Source organism: Capsicum annuum, chromosome 12 (assembly GCF_002878395.1).
Source record: "Capsicum annuum cultivar UCD-10X-F1 chromosome 12, UCD10Xv1.1, whole genome shotgun sequence".
Classification (NCBI taxonomy): domain Eukaryota; kingdom Viridiplantae; phylum Streptophyta; class Magnoliopsida; order Solanales; family Solanaceae; genus Capsicum; species Capsicum annuum.
The window spans coordinates 151,899,272-151,923,621 of NC_061122.1; positions in this window are offsets into that span (position 1 = coordinate 151,899,272).

Sequence of the window (24,350 nt, forward strand, 5' to 3'; positions counted from 1 at the left end):
GAAACTGGGTACTTCTATATAAGATAAGAGATAATAGACACCGTGCAATCTGACTAACTCTCCAACATAGAGTTTGGCATAATCCTCAGCTGAATGAGAGGTATGGATTGGTAGGAATTGAGCTGATTATGTCATTCTGTCTACAATGACCCAAACTAAATAATGCTTATGATGAGTAGGAGGAAAACCCGTCTCAAAGTCTATGTTCACTTTTTCTCATTTCTAGGTAGGAATGTTGAACTCGTGCATGAACCCACTAGGCTTTTGATACTCAATCTTAACTGGCTGACATATTCAACACTTAGCCAAAAACATTGTGATATCTCTCTTTATCCCACTCCACTAATAGATCTCCCGCAAATCATGCTACAACTTAGTGTCCCCTTGATGAATAGAGTAGCGCGCACCATGCACTTTTACAAGAATTCGTTGCCTCAAGTCATCTACACGTGGCATACATAGCTAACCCTAGTAGTGCAACACACCATCTAGCCCTTGGGAGAAAACCTCTACTTTCTGATTTATGAATGATTCTTTCAACATGACTAGACTGGGATCCCTATCCTGCTTTTCCTCCACCTCAAAAATTAGGGATAACTCTAAACTACTCTGTAGTCATACATTACCTTCTTCTTAATTGACTAAGTAAACACCTTTTTGACCAAGTTGATAAAATTTCTGAGCTAATTTTTTCTTACTGTCTTCAACATGGGAAACACTATGCATAGACATTTTACTGAGAGTATCGGTCACTATATTGGCCTTGCCCAGACGATACAGAATACTTATGTCGTAGTCTTTCAACAACTCCAACCACTTTCTATGATGGAGGTTTAAGTTTTTCTAATAGAATATATACTGCAGGCTTTTATGATTAGTGAATACATCAACATGCATACCAAACAAATAGTGCCTCAAAATCTTTAAGGTAAATACTACTGCTGCTAACTCAATCTCATGAGTAGGATAATTATTCTCATGGGGTTTAATGTATCTAGAGGACTAGGCTAAGACCTTACCTTTCTGCATAAAAACTCACCCAAGATAACTCTGGGACATCACAATACATAACAAAGCCATTTGAACCATCTAGTAGGGTCAAAACTGAAGCTTTAGTAAGTCGAGTCTTCAACTTCTGAAAAACTCTTTTCACAAGAATCTGATCACTAGAATTTGACCTTCTTCTAAGATATTCTTAACATAGGAGATTCAATAGATGAAAAAACCATAACAAACTTTAGGTAATAGCTGGCCAAGCCCAAGAAACTCTTGATATCTGAATGAGAGATGGGTATGGGCCAATTTCTCACTGCTTTATTCTTTTAGGGATGAACTCTAATGCCATCATCATAAAATATATGGATGAGGAAAGCTACTGACCTTAAAAAATATTAGCACGTACTTTATTTAGCGAATAACTGATGATTTCTTAAAGTCCATATTACTATTTTGAGATGGTCTGCATGGTTGTGCTCACTGCAAGAGTAGATAAGAATGTCATCTATGAAGACTATGATAAACACATCTAAGAGCTTCTAGAATACATAGTTCATCAAGTCTATGAAGGCTGCTGGGGCATTGTTAAGACAAAAGGACATAACTAAGAATTTAAAGTGACCATACCGAGTTCTGAAGGCAATCTTTGGGATGTTACATTTGCTGACCCTAAGTTGATAATAGCCTGATTTGAGATCTATCTTGGAGAAGTAACTGGCACCTTGAAGTTTGTCAAACAAGTCATTAATTTTGGGAAGTGGATACTTGTTTTTTACCATGAATCTTTTTAGTTAACGGTAGTCAATAGACATACTGAGAGAACCATCTTACTTACCCATGAATAAAAATAGTGTATCCCATGGGGACACACTGGGTCTGATGAATCCCATATCTTAGAGATTCTTTAGTTGTTCTTTTAATTCTTTGAGTTCTGCAGGTGCCATTGTGTATGGAAGAATAGATATGGGTTGAGTATTTGGAGGAAGTTCTATTTCGAAGTTGATTTCACTTTTGGGAGAAACTCCAGGAAGATCTTTGGTAAAAATATCTGGGAATTCATATGCAACTGACACTAATTAAAGAGTAGGGGTTTCTAAACTAGAGTCCTAGACTCGAATGAGATGGTAGACACATCCCTTACATATCAGCTTTCTCGCCTGAACGTAAGAAATTAGCTGACCCCTAAGTGTTGAAGTACTACCCCTACACTCTAGGTCGGGTTCACTTGAAAACTAAAACTGGAAAATTTTATTTCTACAGTCGATTGAGGGATAGTAGGAATGAACCAATTCATGTTGAGAATGACATTAAAATCGGTCATCACTAATTTGACTAAGTCTACTAAAGTGACTTTCTAAGATATCATAAATGGGTAGTCCCTATATACCCACCTAGCTATGATGGATTTACCCACTGGGGTGGAGATCGAGAAAGGATTTGCTAGAATTTTGGGACTGACTCTAAAATCAACTGCTATATATGGAGTAACAAAGGACAAGGAAGCTCTAAGATCTAACAAAGCATAGACATGTAAATGGAAAAATTGTAACATACAATTGACAATATAAGGAGAACTTTCCTGATCGTGTTGGGAATAAAGAGAATAAATTTTTTTTGGGTACTGCCCACTGGTGGCACTAGATAAAGCACCCTGCTGCTGACTCTAAGAACCACCTAAGGACACTGCCTGACCCTGTGGCTTGGCTTGCCACATCCAAAACGCACATCACTGCCAACTCTATAATACCCTAGTGGTTTCTGCCATACTTCTAACAAAAAAGGTTGGTTCGGGCGCTATTTACACTACCTTGGGGTTTAGGGCCTGACGCCCTATCCCTATTACCATCTCTAAATTTCAGCACAAGAGCACTGGCTGAGGATGAAACTAAAACTGAGGATTTTGGGTTGAACTAAGAATGATTCCCACTCTCTAACTTAGGCTGAGCAACACAAAAACTACCTATTCTCCCTTTCTTGCTCTCCCTGTCTTTCTCTTTATTCTTGTCCTTCCTATCTATTGAGCATAGACCATGAGCCTGGATATGTCTATCTCTTTAATCAGCATTGCAGTTCTACACTGCTAGACACCCCTAACACAAACTTTCTTATATTCGCTCTGCTATCTACTACTACTGCAGGTCATATCTGCCTAACTGAGTAAACTTGAGAGAATACTCTTGTACTATAATATTTTTGTGCTTCAGGTTTAAAAACTCCAAACCTTTCGCTTGCCTGAACTCTAGCGAAAAGAACTTATCCAGAAAATCAACTAAAAATTCTTCCCATTGTATGGGCCCTGCAACTATAACCCTTTCTGCTTTCCACTATTTAAACCATGAGTGTGCCATATCATGTAACTAATACATGGCTAAATCAGCGCTCTCAGTAGTTGTCACTCCCATAATATTTGTAAATTTCTACACCTGATAAAGAAATTCCTGAGAGTCCTCATCAGACTGAGACACGGTAAACGATTGAGGGTTTATTAGGGTAAAATCTTGAATCCTAGCAGTAGCAGTATTGGCCATTGGGTTGGCCAGCACAGTAGTTGAGCGTTCAGTCTGGGATGCCACAGAATGAGCTAGGGTGGTGAATGTTGCTCTGAACTTAGTGTGGGAGACATGCTAGCCCAGAGGATCTGGATGGATAGGCTGAGGGGTAGTCTGGTCTCCCATTCCCCTTTCTTAAGTCCTCTTTGGAGGCATATTCTATAAGTAGAAGAGAAACTTGGATTAGACTAAGAATTTAACTGTAGCTTATGCTCACTTGCATGACATAAATATTGAAATAAGGGAAACTTTGCCTAAATCATGTCATAGCCTCCTGTCCATAAGTGTGGACTGCTACGCACTCATGCACAAGACTCTACTTGATGTAGCTTTTAGACTTCCTACGACTCTATTGAACCTTAGGCTCTGATACATAGTTTGTAACACCCCGAGTCTGTACCCCGGATGCTACACGATGCTTATAATCCCGAAGGACCATAACCCAATGCATGTTTGGTACCTACTGTAATAACTAAATAATAATATTGTACCTTTATGGATATAGGCAGAAATTTGCCATATGGTTCAAATATGAAATAAATACTAAATATGGTATCACAATACAAAAAATGAACATCAATACTAAAAACTGAAAAACTATCGTAAAATACTTTAGTCTAGAGAGCCTCTAACCTATCTAAACTGTGGAGTTGATGGTACAAGACCCCAACTAACTCTGACTACTGACAATGAAGTACGATGCTAAAATAAACAATCATGTCCTCTAACTGTGAGGACTCACCAGTAACTCTATCTACTGAGAATTTAAGCTGCTAAGAGTGCTCTGGAGTTAATGCGTCTAAACCTATGATATAAGACATCATAGTACAAAAGAAAATCATGTGTCAGTACTTTAAATGTACTAGTATACTCAGTGAGGTAGGCTAAAATGCATGGGTTCATATACATGAACAATACTAACTGAATAACATGAGTATGACTGAATGAGAGTAGATGCATGAATACATAGACTGTAACTGAGATCGTGATAACACTGAATACTGAGTTTAAATATTGATTTACTAATACAGTATTACTGATAAATGAATGAATGTATCTGAGAGTCTTGATTCTGTTGAACTATACTGAGTTCAGTACTTAGTTGAGTGGCGATAACTGACAGCCTTGAATCTGTACAATTGAATTAAGTTTTATGCTAAGACTGAATATGAAACTTAGACTATTGGAGGTGATCATCTAATCGATATTCCCTTTTATAAATATATTGGGGTCTAACCTATAACCCAGTTGGAAGGGTGTCAACACCATGCCATGGGTAGAGATAAGTTATGAGTTAAGACTCTCTAACAGAAAGCTCTTATGTCAACCCTCGATAGTAGAAAAAATCAAATGAGATGTATCAACCCTCATAATATCTTGCAGAAATATATCTCAACCTACGCTTGCTATGTAGTTCTCTAATGCAAGGATTTCCACTAAGGGTCAAACCCTCTGCTGGCAGGAATGCCCCCATCCCTGGGTTCGCTCAGTGCTGGATTCTACTCCCAACTGAATAAAAACTGAGCTGATTTCTCGTCTGTACTAGGCTGGACTGAACTGTTATTAAATTTACTGAGTTCGATTGACTGATGAAATATAACTAAATGAGTTTACTATTATCTGAACTAAATACTGAACTAAACTAGACTAGTACTAAGTCTACTGAGTTTTTCCTAAGTCCTATAACTGAGTGAGAGTACTACTGATCGTGACATGACTGAGAATATCTTGTAACTTACACAGGCTCTAAGTACACATCTAAATTGTTGGGTATTAAAAACCCCAGGACTCGATAGCATACAAGCAAATCATAATATAGTATTGAAAAGCATAATCATGTACACTTGGTCACAGCTCATTCATGGAGGTATTTTATCAAAAACTTGTATGTACAATTAGCACATAAGCTGACATGACATGATTTCCTTTTCTTAGTGGTTCGCATGAGCAATTCATCAAGCACTTAATGAGCATAGTAGATGTATATAACATTAAACACAAGTAAATAGCATAATTCAACTCCAACTTTATAATTTTAATGGTTCAACAGGGATTCACATGATATTACATATATATAAATTAATCCCACATGAAACTTATCATAAAACATGGGTTACAATCCGAATTAACTATTATAAACATGAATATAATCAAACCTAACATAAAATTCATGTAATCCAAACACTTGAAGTTTAAAAATAATTTCTTGGACTCGAAGAGTGGAAGAAGCCCTTGGATGAACACTTTACATACTTTAGTTGATAAATTCTTGAAAATTAGAGGTGGAATTTGAAGCCTTGAGTTTGAATTTAAGTTACCTTGGGTTTTTATTCTTGAGAAATTTGTGAAATAATGAATATGACTTGCTAAAGGAAGGCTAAATTTTGTGTTATAGGGGAAGAAGGGAATGGGAAAAATACTTAATTAACCTTGATGACACAACTTTTTATTGACTGAAAATGTGTTATCAATGCACAGACTGATGCACCGCATAATTTGCATCAACTCAATGACCAACACTTCACGTCGAGTCCGCATCAAGCTTAAAGGACTGAATTAAGTTAAGAATTTTGTTGGATCATGCAAAATTGCTCCCAAAAAGGAGTAAAAGAGTTAAGAAATATGGTTGAGTTGAGTTAGGTCGTGCTGCGATACTAAATTAGGCACTTCTTTTGAGAAAACCCAAGGAAAGGTATGTTTTCTTTTCAGTTTTGTAATGCCCCGCATTTTGGGCTACAATATAGATCATGATTCTGATACGTTGATAAATCCCGATGCCATAAATCCTATGCCAATATGGTATATTAATTATTTATGTAGCATGTGTATCCATTCAAGCTTGAATTTATACCATAGGGGTCATTTGACTCAAGGACGAGTTGCAAACTACTTCGACCGATTAAGCTTAAGTGGACATTATAATTTGTGTCAACTTTTATTGACCATGACTCTTTGTATATGTCGAATTACAAAGCCAACTATGTGTAAAATGATAGGTTTCCGAGTTAGTTTCCAACGATACCAATTTTGCTAAAATCTTGCCCTCGAGCAAGAAGTTATGGCCTTTCAAAGTAATATACGTCATCTAACCAATCACACATGGCCACTGGAAAGCATAGGCGGGCGACTATGCAAACCTAGTCGATAGCCTAGGCGGCGCCTATGTAAACATAGGCGATAGGCTAGGCGGCTCCCATGTAAACATAGATGATGGCATAAGAGGCGCCTATGTAAAGGTTACAAGTGACTTAAACACTCCATTTTGGGGGAAAAATGATCCTTTTCCACCCTTACTTAGCCCTAAACACAAAATTCAGTTCCAAAGACCCCAAAATACACCTTCATTCATCAAAAGTGCTCAAGGATTCTCCTTAGGGTTTCAAAATAAAAACCCAAGCAATTGTACATTCAACCGGGGGTTTTAGAAACTAACTGCATATTTGGAATCCCCAGAATGTAGGCTTCAAAAAGCACCTATAATCTTTGCATATAGAGGTACGTGGGGTTATCTCAAAAATCTCATGGGCTTTAAAAATTGATGTTTTCAAAATGGGGGTTTTGAAATTATGAATATGATTATATTTTAAAAGTTTTATGATATTGATTTGGTCTTTTGGCCTAATTCCAATGTTATTTGATATATTATATATGGATATGCATGTGTTTCACAATGATGATAAATTGAGAGCATGATTTACATAGAACCCCTCTCTTGATATAATGTTGTTTTAAATTTTCACATGATATGAATCGTTTGAAATCATCTTGTAATGCATGTCATGGAATTCTTAAAAATGTCATGATTTGGATATGGTTTTTGACTTTCAAAGAGAGGGTTGTTTTGTTCATGTTGAAATATATTGCATATGATGACTGAATGAAGAGAATGACATGATACTGATGACGTGTAAGATGGGTATGACGATACCCTACATAGTATGACATGTGATTGATTTGAACAAAGTTTGAAAGCATTGATTTTCATGAGAAAGGTGGATGCCCGAAGAAGGCATTTGAGTGAAATGGCTCATCGCTGAAAACCGTAGTTAAAGATGTGGGTCATATGATATTGTATCCTACATTAAAGGATATTAAAATAATTAAAACATCTCACATGGGGGGGTTTCCTACGATGTACTCACATGGGGGTATACCGGCTCCAAATCCTGGCAGCTACTTGGATTGGAGGCTTGGCCGCCGAGCACCAAAGGCTAATTCCACATAGCCATGGAATTATAATTGTAGGGTATTCCACCTAGCTCAATCGCATTATATTGGTATAGAAAACTATTACATTATACGCATGTGTTTTCAAATAATTTGATTTAAAACTACTTTATAATGGCTCTCACCTATATTGTGTAAAAATATTATATTTCTATTTTGATTTCTCTGCATACCAGTACTTTTTTATCAACCCTCTCTCCTCCCAAGTTCGAAGGAATAGTCTAGGGGTCCAGACAACCAGTAGATTCCTTCTGATAGATCGTAGAATCAAGTGGTGAGCCTTCTATATTTCAGAAGGCCTGATGTCTGCAGTTTAATTTATCATTTATTAGTTTTGGGTCTACTGGGGGCCTTGTCCCAGTTTTGAGATAGAAATTTATTTTAGTCATGTAGTAGAGATTTCACAGACGTTATGGAGATATTGTGTTGAGATTGTAGGACATTATTCCCCATTATTACTTTCGTTTGATTCTTGACCATGTTTCCGTTATGTTGTGTATCTTCCGTATTTTTTTATCATATGAATTATGTGCATGATTACCAGACAGATAGGGGTGTTTTGGGCCTCATGGCTCAGAATACTCATCACGGCCAAGGCCCCGGTTTGGGTTATGACAAACTTAGTATCAGAGCACGGTTCATGGTCCCAGGGTGTCTGTGAAATTGCATTGAGTAGAGTCCTATTTATGGGTGTGTAATGCGCCACACTTATAAGCAGGAGACTACTTGGTGTTTAGGAAATGTTTCTCTTTTTTGTGATTTAGTTCATGGTTCAGAGTCAGAGTTGTCGCCTAAACAATGATCTCTTGTATTTCTGAAACGCAATTATGCCTCCATGTCATATCATCGATCAGAATACTCAGGAAGATGAGGTCCATCCTACCCATGGGATGCAAACCCATAACAGAGCTCATACTCCAGAACTTGTCCCTACTCTGGGAGTCCCTCTAGTCCTGACCAATCCACCTCAGGCTCAGCGGACTAATGTTCATCATCTCCCAACTGCTCAGGGAGATATTTCAAATATAGAATTCAGATGGTCTATTCATTTGCTGACACAGTTGGTAGATAAACAGGCTCAATGATCCAAAGATATTGGGTCTACATCTATTAAGTCTGAGGCTACTAGGGTTGGACATTTCATGAAGATGAACCCACCTAAGTTTACTGGCACCAAGGTGGAGGAAGATCCACAGGAGTTTGTGGAGAAGATAGAAAAGATCTTTAAGGTAATGCTTGTGGATGAGGTTAAAGGGGTAGAACTAGAAACTTATCAGCTCAAGGATGTTGTGAATCAGTGGTATGCCAACTAGAAGGATACAAAAGGTGAGAGTGTTGAGCCCATATTTTGGGGCGAATTTGTGGAAGATTTTCTTGATCGATTCTTTCCTTTGGAGTTAAGGGAGGCCCAAGTGGAATAGTTTATAAATCTGAAGTGGGGCAGTATGAGTGTCCAAGAGTACACTTTGAAGTTTAATAATCTAGCCTGCTATACACAAGATTTGACTAGTAATATGAGAGCTTGGATAAGGAAATGTGCATTCGGCCTTACTGATAACCTAGTACTTAAGAGCTAGGGGGCTATATTGAACAAGGAGTTAGACTTTGCTCGGCTGACGGTTCATATGTAGCAGATAGAAGAGAAGAGAAAGAAAATTTCAAAAACAAGAGAGAAAGACAGGTAAGCAAAGAGAGCCAAAACTGTGGATCAAAATCATAGCCAGCCACAGAGTGGCAACTGGGGAAATAGATGGCAAAATAATAAGTCATGGAGTAATGCACAGTCTGCTGCCAGTGCCCCAGTGCCCGGTCCACCAGCGGACAGACGATCTTAGAGTTTTAAAACTCATCATGAATCGAGAGCCCCAGATACTCAATTGCAGAGGAGTATGGCCCAACAGCGTCGTACTTATCCACGGTGTGAGATTTATGGGAGGAATCACCCAGGGAAGTGTTTTTTTAAGGGGAAAAATTATTATACTTTTGGCAAGGTGGGACATCTTCAGAGAGATTTCCCTTCTACTGAAGGAAATACAGGGGGGACTAGGCCTCAAGCTACCCCTACGGCTCTTTCTCTTAAGGGTGCCCCTTCAGCTACCGGGAGCGGTCGCAATCGATTATATCTTCGACTAACCGCCAGGAGATGGAAGCTTCACCAGATATTTTCACCGGTATATTACAAAAAATTTTCTCATGATGTTTATGTATTGCTTGATTTTGGGTCTACTTTATCTTATGTGACCCCCTATGTGGTTGTTGGTTTTGGGTTTGAGCCCGAAGTTATTGAAGAACCCTTCACTATTTCCACTCCTGTAGGTGATTCTATTATTGCTAGAACATTTTATAGAATTTGTGCTGTGTTGTCTATTCTTAGTAGGGATATTGTGGCCGACCTTATTAAACTTGATATGGTAGATTTTGATGCTATCCTTGGGATGGACTGGCTCTATTCGTGTTATGCCATACTTGATTGCAGAACCTGAAAGAACACTTTTTATTTACCAAATGATACACCAATTGTATGGCCAGAGAGTTCTGTGGAACCTAGAGGTCACTTTATCTCGTATCTTAGAGACCGAAAGCTTATTTCCAAAGGTTGTATGTACCATCTAATCTGAGTAAAGGATTCAAGAGTTGAAAATCTTCCTTTTCAGTCATTCCCTGTCGTGAATGAGTTTCCAGAAGTCTTACTCGAAGATCTCCCAGGGATACCACCTGATAGGGAAATAGATTTTGGCATTGATGTATTGCCAAACACTCATCCTATTTCTATTCTTCCATATTGAATGGATCCTGTGGAACTGAAAGAGTTAAAAGAGTAGCTAGAAGACCCTCTAGATAAGGGTTTTATTCACCCCAGTGTGTCCCCTTGGGGGGCACCTGTACTTTTCGTTTGAAAGAAAGACGGTTCCCTTCGTATGTGCATAGACTATTGTCAGCTGTATAAGGTCACGATTAAAAATAAGTATCCTCTTCCTAGGATTTATGATCTTTTTGACCAGCTTCAGGGTGCTAACTGTTTTTTAAAAACAGATCTTCGTTCGGGTTATCATTAGTTGAAAGTTTGGGAGTCAGACATTCACAAGACAACCTTTTGAACCCGATATGGTCACTATGAGTTCTTAGTCATGTCCTTCGGGTTGACTAATTCCCTTGCAGCCTTCCTAGATGTTATGAATAAAGTATTCCATCAGTTTCTAGACTTGTTCGTCATAGTGTTCATTGATGATATTCTGATCTATTCCAAAAGTGAGGAGGACCATGCCAATCATCTCCAAATTATTATTTAGACCCTTAAGGATCATTAGCTATATACTAAATTTTCTATGTGTGAATTTTGGTTAGATGCTATTGCCTTCTTGGGGCATATTATGTCCAGTGACGGGATAAGAGTGGATCCCCAAAAAGTTGAAGCAGTGAGAAAATGGCCCAGACCCACGAGTTCAACCAATATTCAGAGCTTCTTGGGTTTGGCGGGGTATTACAGAAGGTTCGTAGAGAGTTTTTCATCCATAGCTTCTCTGCTTACTAAACTGACTCATAAAAAGATAAAGTTTATATGGTCTGACTTGTGTGAAAATAGTTTTGAGAAGTTAATGGACAAGCTGACTACTGGTCCTATTTTAACCCTTCCCAAGGGTGTAGATAGTTTTCTGGTTTATTGTAATGCATCCCGTATGGGACTTGGTTATGTATTGATGAAGCGTGGTAAGGTGATAGCTTATGCATCTAGGAAGTTAAAGGTGTATGAGTGCAATTACCCTACCCATGACTTGGAGTTAGCAGTGGTGGTGTTTGTACTTAGAATCTGGAGGCACCATCTCTATGAAGTGCATGTTGATATTTGTACTGACCATAAGAGTTTGCAGTATGTTTTCTCGTAGAAAGAATTGAACCTCAGGCAGAGGCTTTGGATGGATCTTTTGAAAGACTATGATATGAGTTTGCATTACCATCTGGGTAAGGCTAATATTGTAGCTAACGCCCTCAGCAGGTTATCTATGGGCAACCTTTCTCATGCTAAAAAAGAGAAGAAAGAGATGGTAAAGGATATTCACTGCCTCGCGAATTTGGGAGTGCAACTCTTAGATTTTAAAGATGGAAGGGTGATTGTTCATGAGTTAGCTAAGTAATCCCTTTGTGCCGAAGTTAAAGAGAAGCAATTTGAAGATCCCATCTTGATGCAAATCAAGAAAGATGTGGGTCAACAAAAGATAATGTCATTTGAAATTGGTGGTGATGGTATTCTGAGATATCAGGGTATGTTGTGCGTTCTGAATGTTGATAGACTACAGAAAAGGATCCTTGATGAAGCTAACACTTTGAGGTATGTCGTTCACCCAGGCCTTACTAAGATGTACCATGATCTGAAAACCTTGTATTGGTGGAATAACATGAAACGTGATGTAGCTGATTTTGGGTCCAAGTGTTTGAACTATCAACAAGTGAAGGTAGAACACATAAGGCCAGGTGGTACTTCCCAAGAGATAGCCCTACCTTTATGGAAGTGGGAGATGATAGACATGGACTTCGTTACAGGACTTTCGAGATCCCGAAACCAGTATGATTCTATATGGGTGATTGTAGATCGGTTGACAAAGTCAGCCCACTTTTTTCCTGTGAGGACTAATTATTTGTGAGAGGTTTATGCGAAGATTTACATTAAGGAGATAGTTTGGTTGCATGGGGCACCAGTGTCCATTATATCTAATAGAGGTACGCAATTTTCATCTCAGCTTTGGAGTTCTTTTCAGAAGGCTTTAGGTACACAAGTGAATTTGAGTACAACTTTCCACTCTTAGATGTATGGTCAAGGTGAGCATACCATTCAGACCCTCGAGGATATGTTGAGGGCATGCGTCATTGATTTCAAGGGTAGTTGGGTATATCACCTGTCACTGGTTCAATTTGATTACAATAATAGTTACCATGCCAACATCAAGATGGCTCCTTTTGAGGATTGTTATGGCAGAAGATGTAGGTCTTTGATAGGATGGTATGAAGTTGGTGGTACCCTGTTATATGGGCCTGATTTTGTTCATCAGGCGATGGAGAAAGTGAAGATTAATTTAGAACGACTCAAGACTACTTAGAGTTGTCAGATGTCCTATACCGATGTTCGAAGAAGAGAACTAGAGTTTGAAGTTGGTGATTGGGTATTTCTCAAGGTTTATCCTATGAAAAGAGTTATGTGGTTTGGAAAAGGGGTAAATTAAGCCCTCTCTATATAGGTCTATATCAGATTCTGAGAAAGATTGGTGCAGTTGCTTATGAGCTAGAATTGCTTGTAAGTTTGGATTCCGTTCATCCGGTATTCCATGTATCTATGTTGAAGAAATGCATTGGAGATAATTCCTTGGTATTGCCAGTAGAGGGTGTCAAAGTGACAGATTTCTTGTCTTACAAAAAAGAGCCCATTGAAATTTTAGATAACCAAGATTGAAAGTTGAGGAGCAAAGAGATAGCCTCAGTAAAGGTACTGTAGAGGAATCAAAAAGGCGAAGAAGTAACTTGGGAGTTAGAAGATGACATGAGAATTAGATATCCTAATTTATTTTCTTTGATGTAGGAGGAGACAGAAGGTACTATTGCTATCTTATCTATCCTAGTCCTTTATTATTCTTGAAATTGTGTCTATCTGTGTCCCGTATCATCATTCGGGGATGAATGATCCTAAGGGGGGATAATTTAACGCCCCGCATTTTGGGCTACAATATAGACCATGATTCTGATGTGTTTATAAATCCCAAATCCATAAATCCTATGCCAATACGGCATGTTAATTATTTTTGTAGCATGTGAATCCATTCAAGCTTGAATTTAGACCATAGGAGTCATTTGACTCAAGAACGAGTTGAAAACTACTTTAGCCGATTAAGATTAAGTGGACATTATAATTTATGTCAACTTCTATTGACCATGACTCTTTGTATATGTTGAATTAGAAAGCCTAGCATGTTTAAAATAATAAGTTTCTGAGATAGCTTTCAACGATATCAATTTTTCTAAAATCTGGCACCCGAGCAAAAAGTTATGGCCTTACAAAGTAATATGCGTCACCTAACCAATCGCACATGGCCACTGCGAAGCATAGGCGATAGCATAGGCGGCGACTATGCAAACCTAGCCGATAGCCTAGGCAGCGCCTATGTAAACATAGGCGATAGCCTAGGCGGTGCCTATGTAAACATAGATGATGGCATAAGAGGCGCCTATGTAAAGGTTACAAGTGACTTAAACACTCCGTTTTTGGGGTAAAATGGTCCTTTTCCACCATTACTTAGCCCTAAACACAAAATTCAGTTCCAAAGACCCCAAAATACACCTTCATTTATCAAAATTGATCAAGGATTCTCCTTAGGGTTTCAAAATAAAAATCCAAACAACTCAAGATTCAACCGGGGGTTTTCAAAACTAATTGCATATTTGGAATCCCCAGAACGTAGGCTTCAAGAAGCTCCTATAATCTTCGCATATAGAGGTACGTGGGGTTATCTCAAAAATATCACGAGCTTTAAAAATTCATGTTTTCAAAATGGGGGTTTTAAAATTACGAATATGATTATGTTTTTAACATTTTATTATATTGATTTGGTCTTTAGGCCTAATTCCAGTTTGATATAATATATTATATATAGATATGCATGTGTTTCACAATGATGATAAATTGAGAGCATGATTTACATGGAACCCCTCTCTTGATATGATATTGTTTTAAGTTTTCACATGATATGAATCGTTTGAAATCATCTTGAAATGCATGTCATGGAATATCTTAAAAATGTCATGATTTGGATATAATTTTTGACTTTCAAAGAGAGAGTTGGTTTGTTCATGTTAAAATATACTGCATAAGATGATTGAATGAAGTGAATGATATGATACTGATGACTTGAAAGTCAGGTAAGACGATACCCTACAGAGTATGACATGTGATTGATTTGAACATAGTTTGAATGCATTGATTTTCATGAGAAAGATGGATGCCCGAAGAAGGCATTTGAGTGAAATGGCTCATCGCTAGAAACCATAGATGCCGATGCTGGTCATATGATATTGTATCCTACATGAAAGGATAATAAAATAATTGGAACATCTCACATGGGGGGTTCCTACGGTGTACACACATGGGGGTTATACCAGCTCCAAATCCTGGCGACTACTTGGATTGTAGCCTTGGCCGCCGAGCACCAGAGGCGGATTCCACATAGTTGTTGGATTACAATTGTAGGGTATTCCACCTAGCTCAATCGCATTACATTGGTATTGAAAACTATTACATTATTCCCATGTGTTTTGAAATAATTTGATATAAAATTGCTTTATAATGGCTCTCACCTATATTGTGTAAAAAAATTATATTTTTTTTTATTTCTTTGCGTCCCAGTATTTTTGTAATGACCCCTTCTCCTCCTAGGTTCGAAGGCACAATCTAGGGGTCCAATCAACCAGTAGATTTCTTTCGACAGATCACCAGAACAAGTGGTGAGCCTTCTATATTTCTGAAGGCCTGATGTCTGCTGTTTAATTTATCATTTATTAGCTTTGGGTCTACTGGGGTCCTTGTCCTAATTTTCATATCGACATTTGTTTTAGTCATGTAGTAGAGATTTCTCAAACGTTATAGAGTTGTTGTGTTGAGATTGTGGTACATTATTTCCCATTATGAATTTCGCATGATTCTTGACCATGTTTCCATTATATTGTGTATCTTCAACATTTCTTTTATCATATGAATTATGTGCATGATTAACAGAAAGATAGGGGTATTTCGGACCTCATAGTTCAAAATACTCGTCATGGCCAGGGCCTCGGTTTGGTTCGTGACAAGTTTTTAGTTTTTACTTCACGTAGTTTTGTTTTTGGTTGAGTTACACGTTACTGGGAAGTCTGAGTACCATGAACTTGAGCTAAGGGGCATGATAAAGACTGAGTGTGGGTCCCATGGATCTCCTTTACTTGTAAAGATGGTACTAGCTAGGCCTAGAGGCCCCTGGGAGTATTTCTATCTCTTACCTTTAAATTCACTTTGCGGACAAAGTAGATTTTTAATAGTGAGGTGGGGAAATTGCCAATATTTGGCTCAGTTTAAAATTTTTAGGTTAGGAATAAGTGAGATATTCTTGTTGGTGCTATTTTTAATTATATGGTACAAGTGTTTTGTTTGGTAAAAGCATGTTAAATGAGTGAATTACTACTTTTGAAACTCTGAGGCTTATTTTTGTGACTCTTGTACTTTTTGGCTTAAATTTGAATTCATGCTATTGTTTTGTTGGGAATCTATGATGATCCTATTGAGTTGAGAATGTGCCGTGTGTGTGAGAGATTTTTGTATATTCCTTGTTGCATGTGATTTCTAGAACTTGCCCAGTCTGTGTGTGTTAAGCGAAAGAAAGAGTGTGGTTTTAGGAGATGATATAGGTATTTCTTTGATAGCCTTGTTTTTACCTTCTATTTGTGCTACACTTTGTGCTTAGTCCTAGTTAACCCCCATTGAGGCTTTAGCTTATTTTCTTTGGTAGTCTTATATTTAGCATAAACCCCTTCTTTGATAGACTAAAATTTGATCCAAAATGTTCCTATGTCCTTAATGAAAAATTAATTGAGTAAGGAGTTTGAGAAGTAAGAAGAAAAGATGAATCTAAAGCCCTAAGGAAATAGTTATTGGTATTTATATTTGATGTGTGGTGGATGGATGTGATATAATGTATGCTAGAAATATTGCCATGGTTGAAAAAAAATTGATTTATCTAGTAATAAACTATATGTCCAATAAGTGTTTATGTAAATTCTTAAAAGAGATGGGGGCAAAAACAAAAGATATGGTAGGATGAAAAAGTGTAATTTTATTGTTGAATATTGGTTTTAAATTTATAATATAGTGTATTAAAGCGCTTAGAGATGTTAGTCAATATTACCAGATAGTTCCTACCTATCCCTTAGCCTACATTAAAATCGAAAAATACCTAATTGATCCTAAGTTCATCATTCTAATATTAGTGGAGCACTACACTAAGGGAAAGACTATGATTAATTATGTGTAACTTGTGAATTCTTTATGAGAGTAAGTGTAACTTAATTTGTATACCCATTGTGATAATTTGCATTATTGTGAGTGATTATGGGTAACTCTCTTGTGGTAAGGGGCACATGTTTGGTTAATATGGGTGATTATTGTGATGTCTTTGATTGAGAAATATGCATTAGTTTGACACTCACGTAGTCCATTCTTGAGGCTAGGATGTTTTGGAAGTAGAATTCTTGAGCTTTCAATTGTGTCTAGCATACTTAGTGTTGTAAACTTGCATTCCGTGTAGTTATTATAGGGATAGATTCAATTTCTTGGATTTATTAGAAGTGTGGAGTCTCTTCTTCTCATGATTCTTATAGTTAAGAGTTGTTCAACGATGAATAAGGCTTTAAGTAAGGGGTGGTAATATTGGGAGCATTTCTGCACTCTAGCGCTACTATTCTAGCCTATTTAGCCTTGTTTTGAGGATTATTCATGTAATTAATGGGTTTCTAATGATATAAATGAGCATTTATGTGTCCAAATATGTGTTTAGTATGTCTAATGGTGGTTTGACAAGAGTTTTGATTCAATTTGGGCATTTAGAGTTCAACCAAGAAAACTAGTATAACTAGCTTGAGCTAGGTATTTTTCTGGACAATTATGCTGGGTTCAAATGTGCTTTAATGAGTTACTAAGGTTTTTATAATGTATTTAACTGTAAAAAAAACTTATTCATAATGTTCAAGGTTTAATTGGATCAATAAAAGAGTCAAAACAATAAGTTAAAGCTCAATGTGAATTTAGCCTATGCTTAGCTCATATTTCTAGTTAATTGTTAAGGATGTTGTGTTGTTTTGAGCTCTAAATTATTGGTTTTAATGATATATGATGCTTTTTTAAATTAATATTATGATATATTAAGCATATACGAGCTTCAAATCAAGTGTAAGCAACTCAAAAAGGCTCGAAAATGACCACGGAAGACATAACACAAGTTGGATGCAATTTGGACCCCTGGAAAGTATTGAGATCATATGGTCAATGTGTTTTTCCACTGGGCGCGTGCTTTATTCCATTCGATTTGGAAAGGGACCAAATTGGCGAAACACCATGTCTTGAAGTCGTGCCCAATCTCAATTTCCCAAAAACAGTGTCTCAACAAGATAACACTGCTTCGCATTAAAGACCAAAATCGGGAGAAGTGCCCAGTTGTGACCAATGATCCATTTGACACTATGGCACGACGTGTTCACCATTAAAATTGGGATAATTCTTCTAAGAACAACGTGGAAACCTAATCAATGTAGGGTTATGACATATACTATAAATACAATGTCTTAAAATACATTTTGACAATCTTAGAACCCCTAGACCACTTGGAACAACCTTGGAGGCAACCAAAACTTATTTTTGGGATTTATTTCATTAATTTATATTTATTTTATGGTCTTAATCATTCATACGATTAATTGGATGTTTATTATGGCTTTGAGTGGCTAAAAACTCCCTTTCGCATAATTCACTTGGAAACACTTGCAAACGTATATTTTAAATGATTTAGCATAAAATTGATGGATTTATTTCATAAAGTAGGATAAGATTTGTATTTGTAAGTAAATGTAGAGTTTTTGGGCTAAATGGGTGAAAGGGACCCATTGATGATTACCCACATACCTTCGTTGAATGAATTCTTTAAGAAATCTTGAAATTTAAGCTTGAATCCTTGTGTTTTTTAGAGAAGAAGTTTGACTTAACGTTCTTGGGAAGGTTGAGGGTTTTTACGTGAGTTGTTTTAAGGAAGATGGACAAATAATGCCATTTTTAGTGTTATAAACTGTGCTTTGCACGTTTGGGGTTGAATGGAAAGGAACAAATTACCCTTTGGCCAATAAGAAGATGAAACATTGGGGTAGTAGCCCTTGCGGCTCTCCCACTAGTGTGTGGGAGTAGCCCCTGTGATGCAACTCCTAGTACGGAGCAATAGCCCTTGCAACGCGGGCCTATTACGAAACCTTACTATTCCTCACAAAATTGGTAATAACTTTTTCTCGATTATCGAATTAAGGAACAATTGATACCATTGGAAAGATAATTCAATTTTTTATAATTTGGTGGATCTTGAGTTCAAATATTCAACCTAAATAAAAAGTTATACACGTTCAAAGTTTACCCTTGCAGAATTGAATACCAAAATTTGGTCCAATCAAAGGCTCTTAGACCAAGTTTGCTCTAAGTGATTCCTATGAACATTTTTCAATACAAAAGCATTCTCAACAATAGGTTAATGATCATAACACATATATTCACATAAAAATCTTGGGATTAGAGTTTACACATGTAGGAATGGCAGCTCGATTTGTGGCTAAAAATGTGGGGTGTTGCAATGAAATAAACACATTGTCATTTAGACCAACCCTCATGTCAAAAAACAGAATTTCTAGTGTCCGCCATTCAAACTCACACCTTCAACCCTCATTAATGCCCAATTAAAAAATTCAACACATAAACCATCAACCAATTCGAAAAGTTAATTATTAAGGCATTATTAAGTGGTTTCGTCATAACGACTATAACTTGCAAGCAATGTCATTGGTGAACACTATTAGGATTCCTTTGTACCTTACAAACTCTATTAAGAAAATCACTTGGGGGACTCCTTCATACCCTACAAGGATTTCAAGACCATTACTATTATTACCCAGTTAACAATTTATGTCCTGCATTAGTTTTAAAGACCTTGAGCAAAACCATAAGATAATTTACATTCAAAAATCCATTATGCAGATGAATTAAGGTCATTATCAAATTCTATACCAAAACCAATTATCTGAGGATTCTGTTGTACCCCTATTGCCATTATTTACAAATTTGGGGATTCTGTTATACCCCTATTACCATTATTTACAAATTTGGGGAGTCCATTATAACCTTATTCCATCCGCCATTCCTATGCACCCTAGTGAGTGTACAAACCAACTATTTAATATATAATAGTTCAATAGTAAACATGAGAAAACATTCAAATCATTATATCCAAAACCCTCAACCTATAGTTTAAAACCCAACCTTAAAATTGTGAATAATAAACCAATTTTTATGCCATTAAGAAAATACAACTATAGGTATAGAGGTACATGAATTAATTACAAAGAAATTTTAAGAATATAGCACCCTTAGAACCCTATATAACCACTCTTTTTAAAATCCTAGCCTTTACTTGAATGGGTAATTTGAGAGAGAATTGAAGATTTTTTAATATGGCAAAGTATGGGAAATAATCCTTGTTAGGTGTTTTATGGGTGTGGGGTCTAAGTGATTAAGGAGGAATTACAAAGATACCCCTAATTAAAGACTTAAAAATACCGCTCTGTCGCTACGGGTGACCTCACAATCAGTAAGGTAACTGTATAATTTGTTTAGTCCAGTCATAGTTTCGACAGTGTCTAAGGCTACCCTACACTGGTCTGGTTATGAGTCTTACATCATTAGTCGTATCTAGTCCTTATGATTCGTACCCTCATTGAATATCCAATATAGGAATTTTGTATGGCACGCATTGGACACCCTATGATTTCCACCGTATGAGTCATATGGATTCGTTATGACTCATTGCCCCCAAGTCGGCATCAAAATAGTATCTTAGGAAAATCTCAAGGGGCACCTTAGAAATGGGATTCTATGACCTGTATAGTCAACCTATGACTTATAGAGTGATTCATATTCAGGACAACAAGGATAAAATTTAAGAAATTTTCAAGCACAACCATCCTGTGTGTTCTATTCTCCCCTAATTAGTATCATTGTTCCTCGAATAATCAGTCAAATTATCTATTAGCATAATTTAACATAGAGTACACATGTGCTAGACTTTAACAGAAAACAAAAAACAAAGATGGTAAGGAATACACATACCTCATGCATGATTATTTAAAGCGGCAAATAAAAATGAGTATTTCCACTTCATGTCATGTTCAGCTTCCTAAGTAGCCTCTTCAACCTTATGGTTCCTCCGCAAAACATTTACCAAAGCTACATCCTTAGTTCCCAATTGACGGACTTGCCGACCAAATATTTCCACTGGGATATAAGACCCTGTAAAGTCCTAGTCATTTCAGTCCTATATAGTATGCCAAAAGAGGTCCCAGACTAAAAAAATTTTTGTTGACACTTAGCCTTATTTGTGGCCTTGATATTTCAATGGCATTATTTAAGATCTTTCCGGCCTTAGATTGTTGATTTTTAAATTAACTAATTATCAGGGATATCAATATATCATATTGGGCGAGTTTTGGAATTTTCAAACATCTTTCGAGTCATGTTTGGATGGCCAAAATAGCAAGACAAAGCGATCTTAATGCGTCGTATTGGCTATTGCATCCCATCGACGCAATATATCAATTATAGTGTTGATCCCATCAACGTGGTGTGGAACCTATTGCATCACTGGAAGAGTATTGCTCATTAACTTACATTTTTCCGAGGGCATTTAGGTCCTTTTCCTCCCACCCAATTCAGCCAAAACATGAACTTAAGCTCCCATAAGGGAAAAATACATTTATTCTTCTTAAAATCCTCTCAAGAAATAAACCCTCATTTATCCAACTCATGTATGAGTTCTAAGAAATCCCTAAAATACTTCACAAAATCAACAATCAAGGTATGTTAGGTGTTGATCCTTGGGTTTCCTTCCACCCTTGGAGTTCAAAAACCCTTTTTAAAACTAAAAGTTTTCAAATTCATGATTTATATGTACAAATTGGGTTGTATTCATGTTTTTGTTGTCACTACCAGAAAATACCCTCATTGCAAAGAAATTTTTAGGAATGGTTGGAAAAGCGTTGCTATAGATAGCCTATTACAACTGTTCCAACTGTTACAACTTTTTTTTGTTTTAATAGACTTATTCGTTGGTATAATCATTGCATTTGTCATATAACCGTTGCTTTAGATTACCCTATAGCAATGGTTTCCAAAAACATTTTTCATAGAGTTAACTAAGGCAATGTATTTCATCGGTTTTATCAATCTCTCTCTTTATATACATATTTATATACTTATATTTACAAAAAAAAACCACTGTGTGTTCGATATCATCCAACACAAAGCAAAGGCTTCTCCGACCACCACTGATATTTAGCTCCAACCACATTGTGTGTTCGATATCAGGCACAGGTCTAAGTTTACTTTCACCCGAAATCCATCTCCATACAATTCCACACCATATTTCAGCCACTCCCAGATTTGCACTTTGCTAATTACAGTTGTAACATCATCCATCAATTTCCAGCAACCATATTTCAGTTATTGAGGTTGTAAAGAGGCACCACTACTCCGACCACCACTTTAATTTTTGAGAAAATTTGGGGCTTTCTTCTAATTTGTTGATTTTAAGGTTAGTTTATTCTTCTAAATGATGAATTTGCCCTAGGTTTCGTTGATAACCTCAACACATAGAATCCTCCAAAAGTAGTTCGGACTAGAATCAGACTAGAATCCTCCAGAAGTAGTCCATTTTTGGGGATTTTTTCTACTTTGTTGATTTTAAGGTTAGCTTATTCTTCTAATTGATGATTTTGGCCTGGGTTTCCTCGATAACCTCATCACATAGAATCCTCCAAAAGTAGTTTGGACTAGAATCCTCTAAAATTTGGGGCTTTCTTCTAATTTGTTGATTTTAAGGTTAGTGTATTCTTTAAATTGATTTTAAGGTTAGTTTATTCTTCTAAATTTCTCGGAATCTTTGAGAATGTTGATGGGTGCACATACAATCCTCTAAAAGTAGTTCATATTTTGATGATTCTACATGAGGGAGAAAAGTCATGTAACAATTTTGAAAGGCCGAGCAACTTAGGCCATGATTTGCTAAGGGTCTATTGAAAATTACCTATTTATCTCCACAAAGTAGAAATGATTTACTTTGGTTGTTGTAGTTATTGCAGCTAGGATATTTGCAGGTTGAAAAACACAAGAATTTATCATAAAAGGAAAAAAGCTTAGCTCAAAAAGTAAAAAAAGAATAAGGGTTGCGGAGAGTAGGTGTGATTTCAGTTTTTGCTATGGAAAAGCAATAATTCAACAACCTTTTTTTTAGTTAAAAACTCAACAAAATGTCTATCAGTCTTTGATTGTTCTCTCTAAACTCTCAACCCTTGTAATTATAATTGCAACAAAAATTCTGAGGTTGTGGTGATGATTTTCTTCTTTTCTTCTCTGAGTAATTCACTAAAGTAGGAGAGAGATTAGATTTGTATCTTGGTGGGGAAACCCAGATAGCAGGTGAGCTTGCAACCGGTGCTTGCAACTATTGCGGTGATCCAATCTCTCATGTTGTATTGCAAGCATTACAATTCTAAGCCTCAATGTTTGATTTTTCATAAATGCAGCGGGGGAATTGGCAGGTTGAAAAAAACATGAGAATTTCTACTAAAACAAAAAAAGCTCAGATATAAGAATGATGGTTGTAAAGAGTAGAGGAGAAAATTTAAAAGGTTGCTACTTCTCTTTGCAATGTCTATGATTTTAGTTTCTGCTGTGAAAGTATAAATAAATTCAACAACCCTTTTTTTAGTGAAACTCATCCGAACGACCCCTAAAAGTATTTTCTTGTTCTCTCTAAAATTCTCAAATCCAAATTGAGAATCAATTTTATTAGCAATTATTCTAGCAATAATTCTGATGCTATGATGATTCTTTTCTTTCTTTCTGATCAAATTTCGGCAAGAAAGAAATTAGACCCGTATCTTGGTGGGGCAACTCGAATGGTAGAGGTAACCCTGCAACCTGTGCTTGTAGCTATGGAAGTGATTTCAGTCTCTTTTTCCATAAGATTACAGATCTGAGCCTCAATGTTTGATTTGCTGATAGTCTATTGGAAACAATCTCGTTATGTCCATAATGTAGGAGTGAGATCACACTGGGTTGTTGCAGTTGGGAATTTTGCAGGTTGAGAATCACATAATAATTTTCAATAAAAGAAAAAAACTTAGCTCAAAAATGAAGAATAAGGATTTACAAAGTGTAGAGGAGAAAATTTCAAATGGTTATTGCTCCTCTTTGCAATGCTTGTGATTTCCCTTTATGTGGTGAAGAAGTTTAGACGTAATACATACACATTCTCTTTAACTTAAACTTGGACTAATATCTATATCCTTTAACTCTAATGTGCACATATAGTCACTTAAAGTCTATCTTGGTGGGGCAATTTGGATGAGAAGGTGAGCGTTCAATTAGTGCTTGCACCCATGGTGGTGATTCCAGTATCTTTTGCTATATCATTAGTATTATAAATTGTAGCCTTAGACTGTTTGAGAATGTCGATGTTCAACACGAGTATGGTAATATTTTTAAAAGTCTAAACAACATAAACCTCGATTTGCTCAGTGTCTATTCAAAATAGCCTTTTATCTCCATAATCTAGGAGTGAGGTTACACTAGGTTGTTATTGTTATTGCTGTTGGGAAAGTGGAAGGTTTGAAAAAGCACAAAAATTTCTGCATAAAAGGAAAAAAGCCTAGCTCGGAGATAGAATGAGGGTTGCGGAGAGTAAAGAGGAAAGTTTAAAAGGA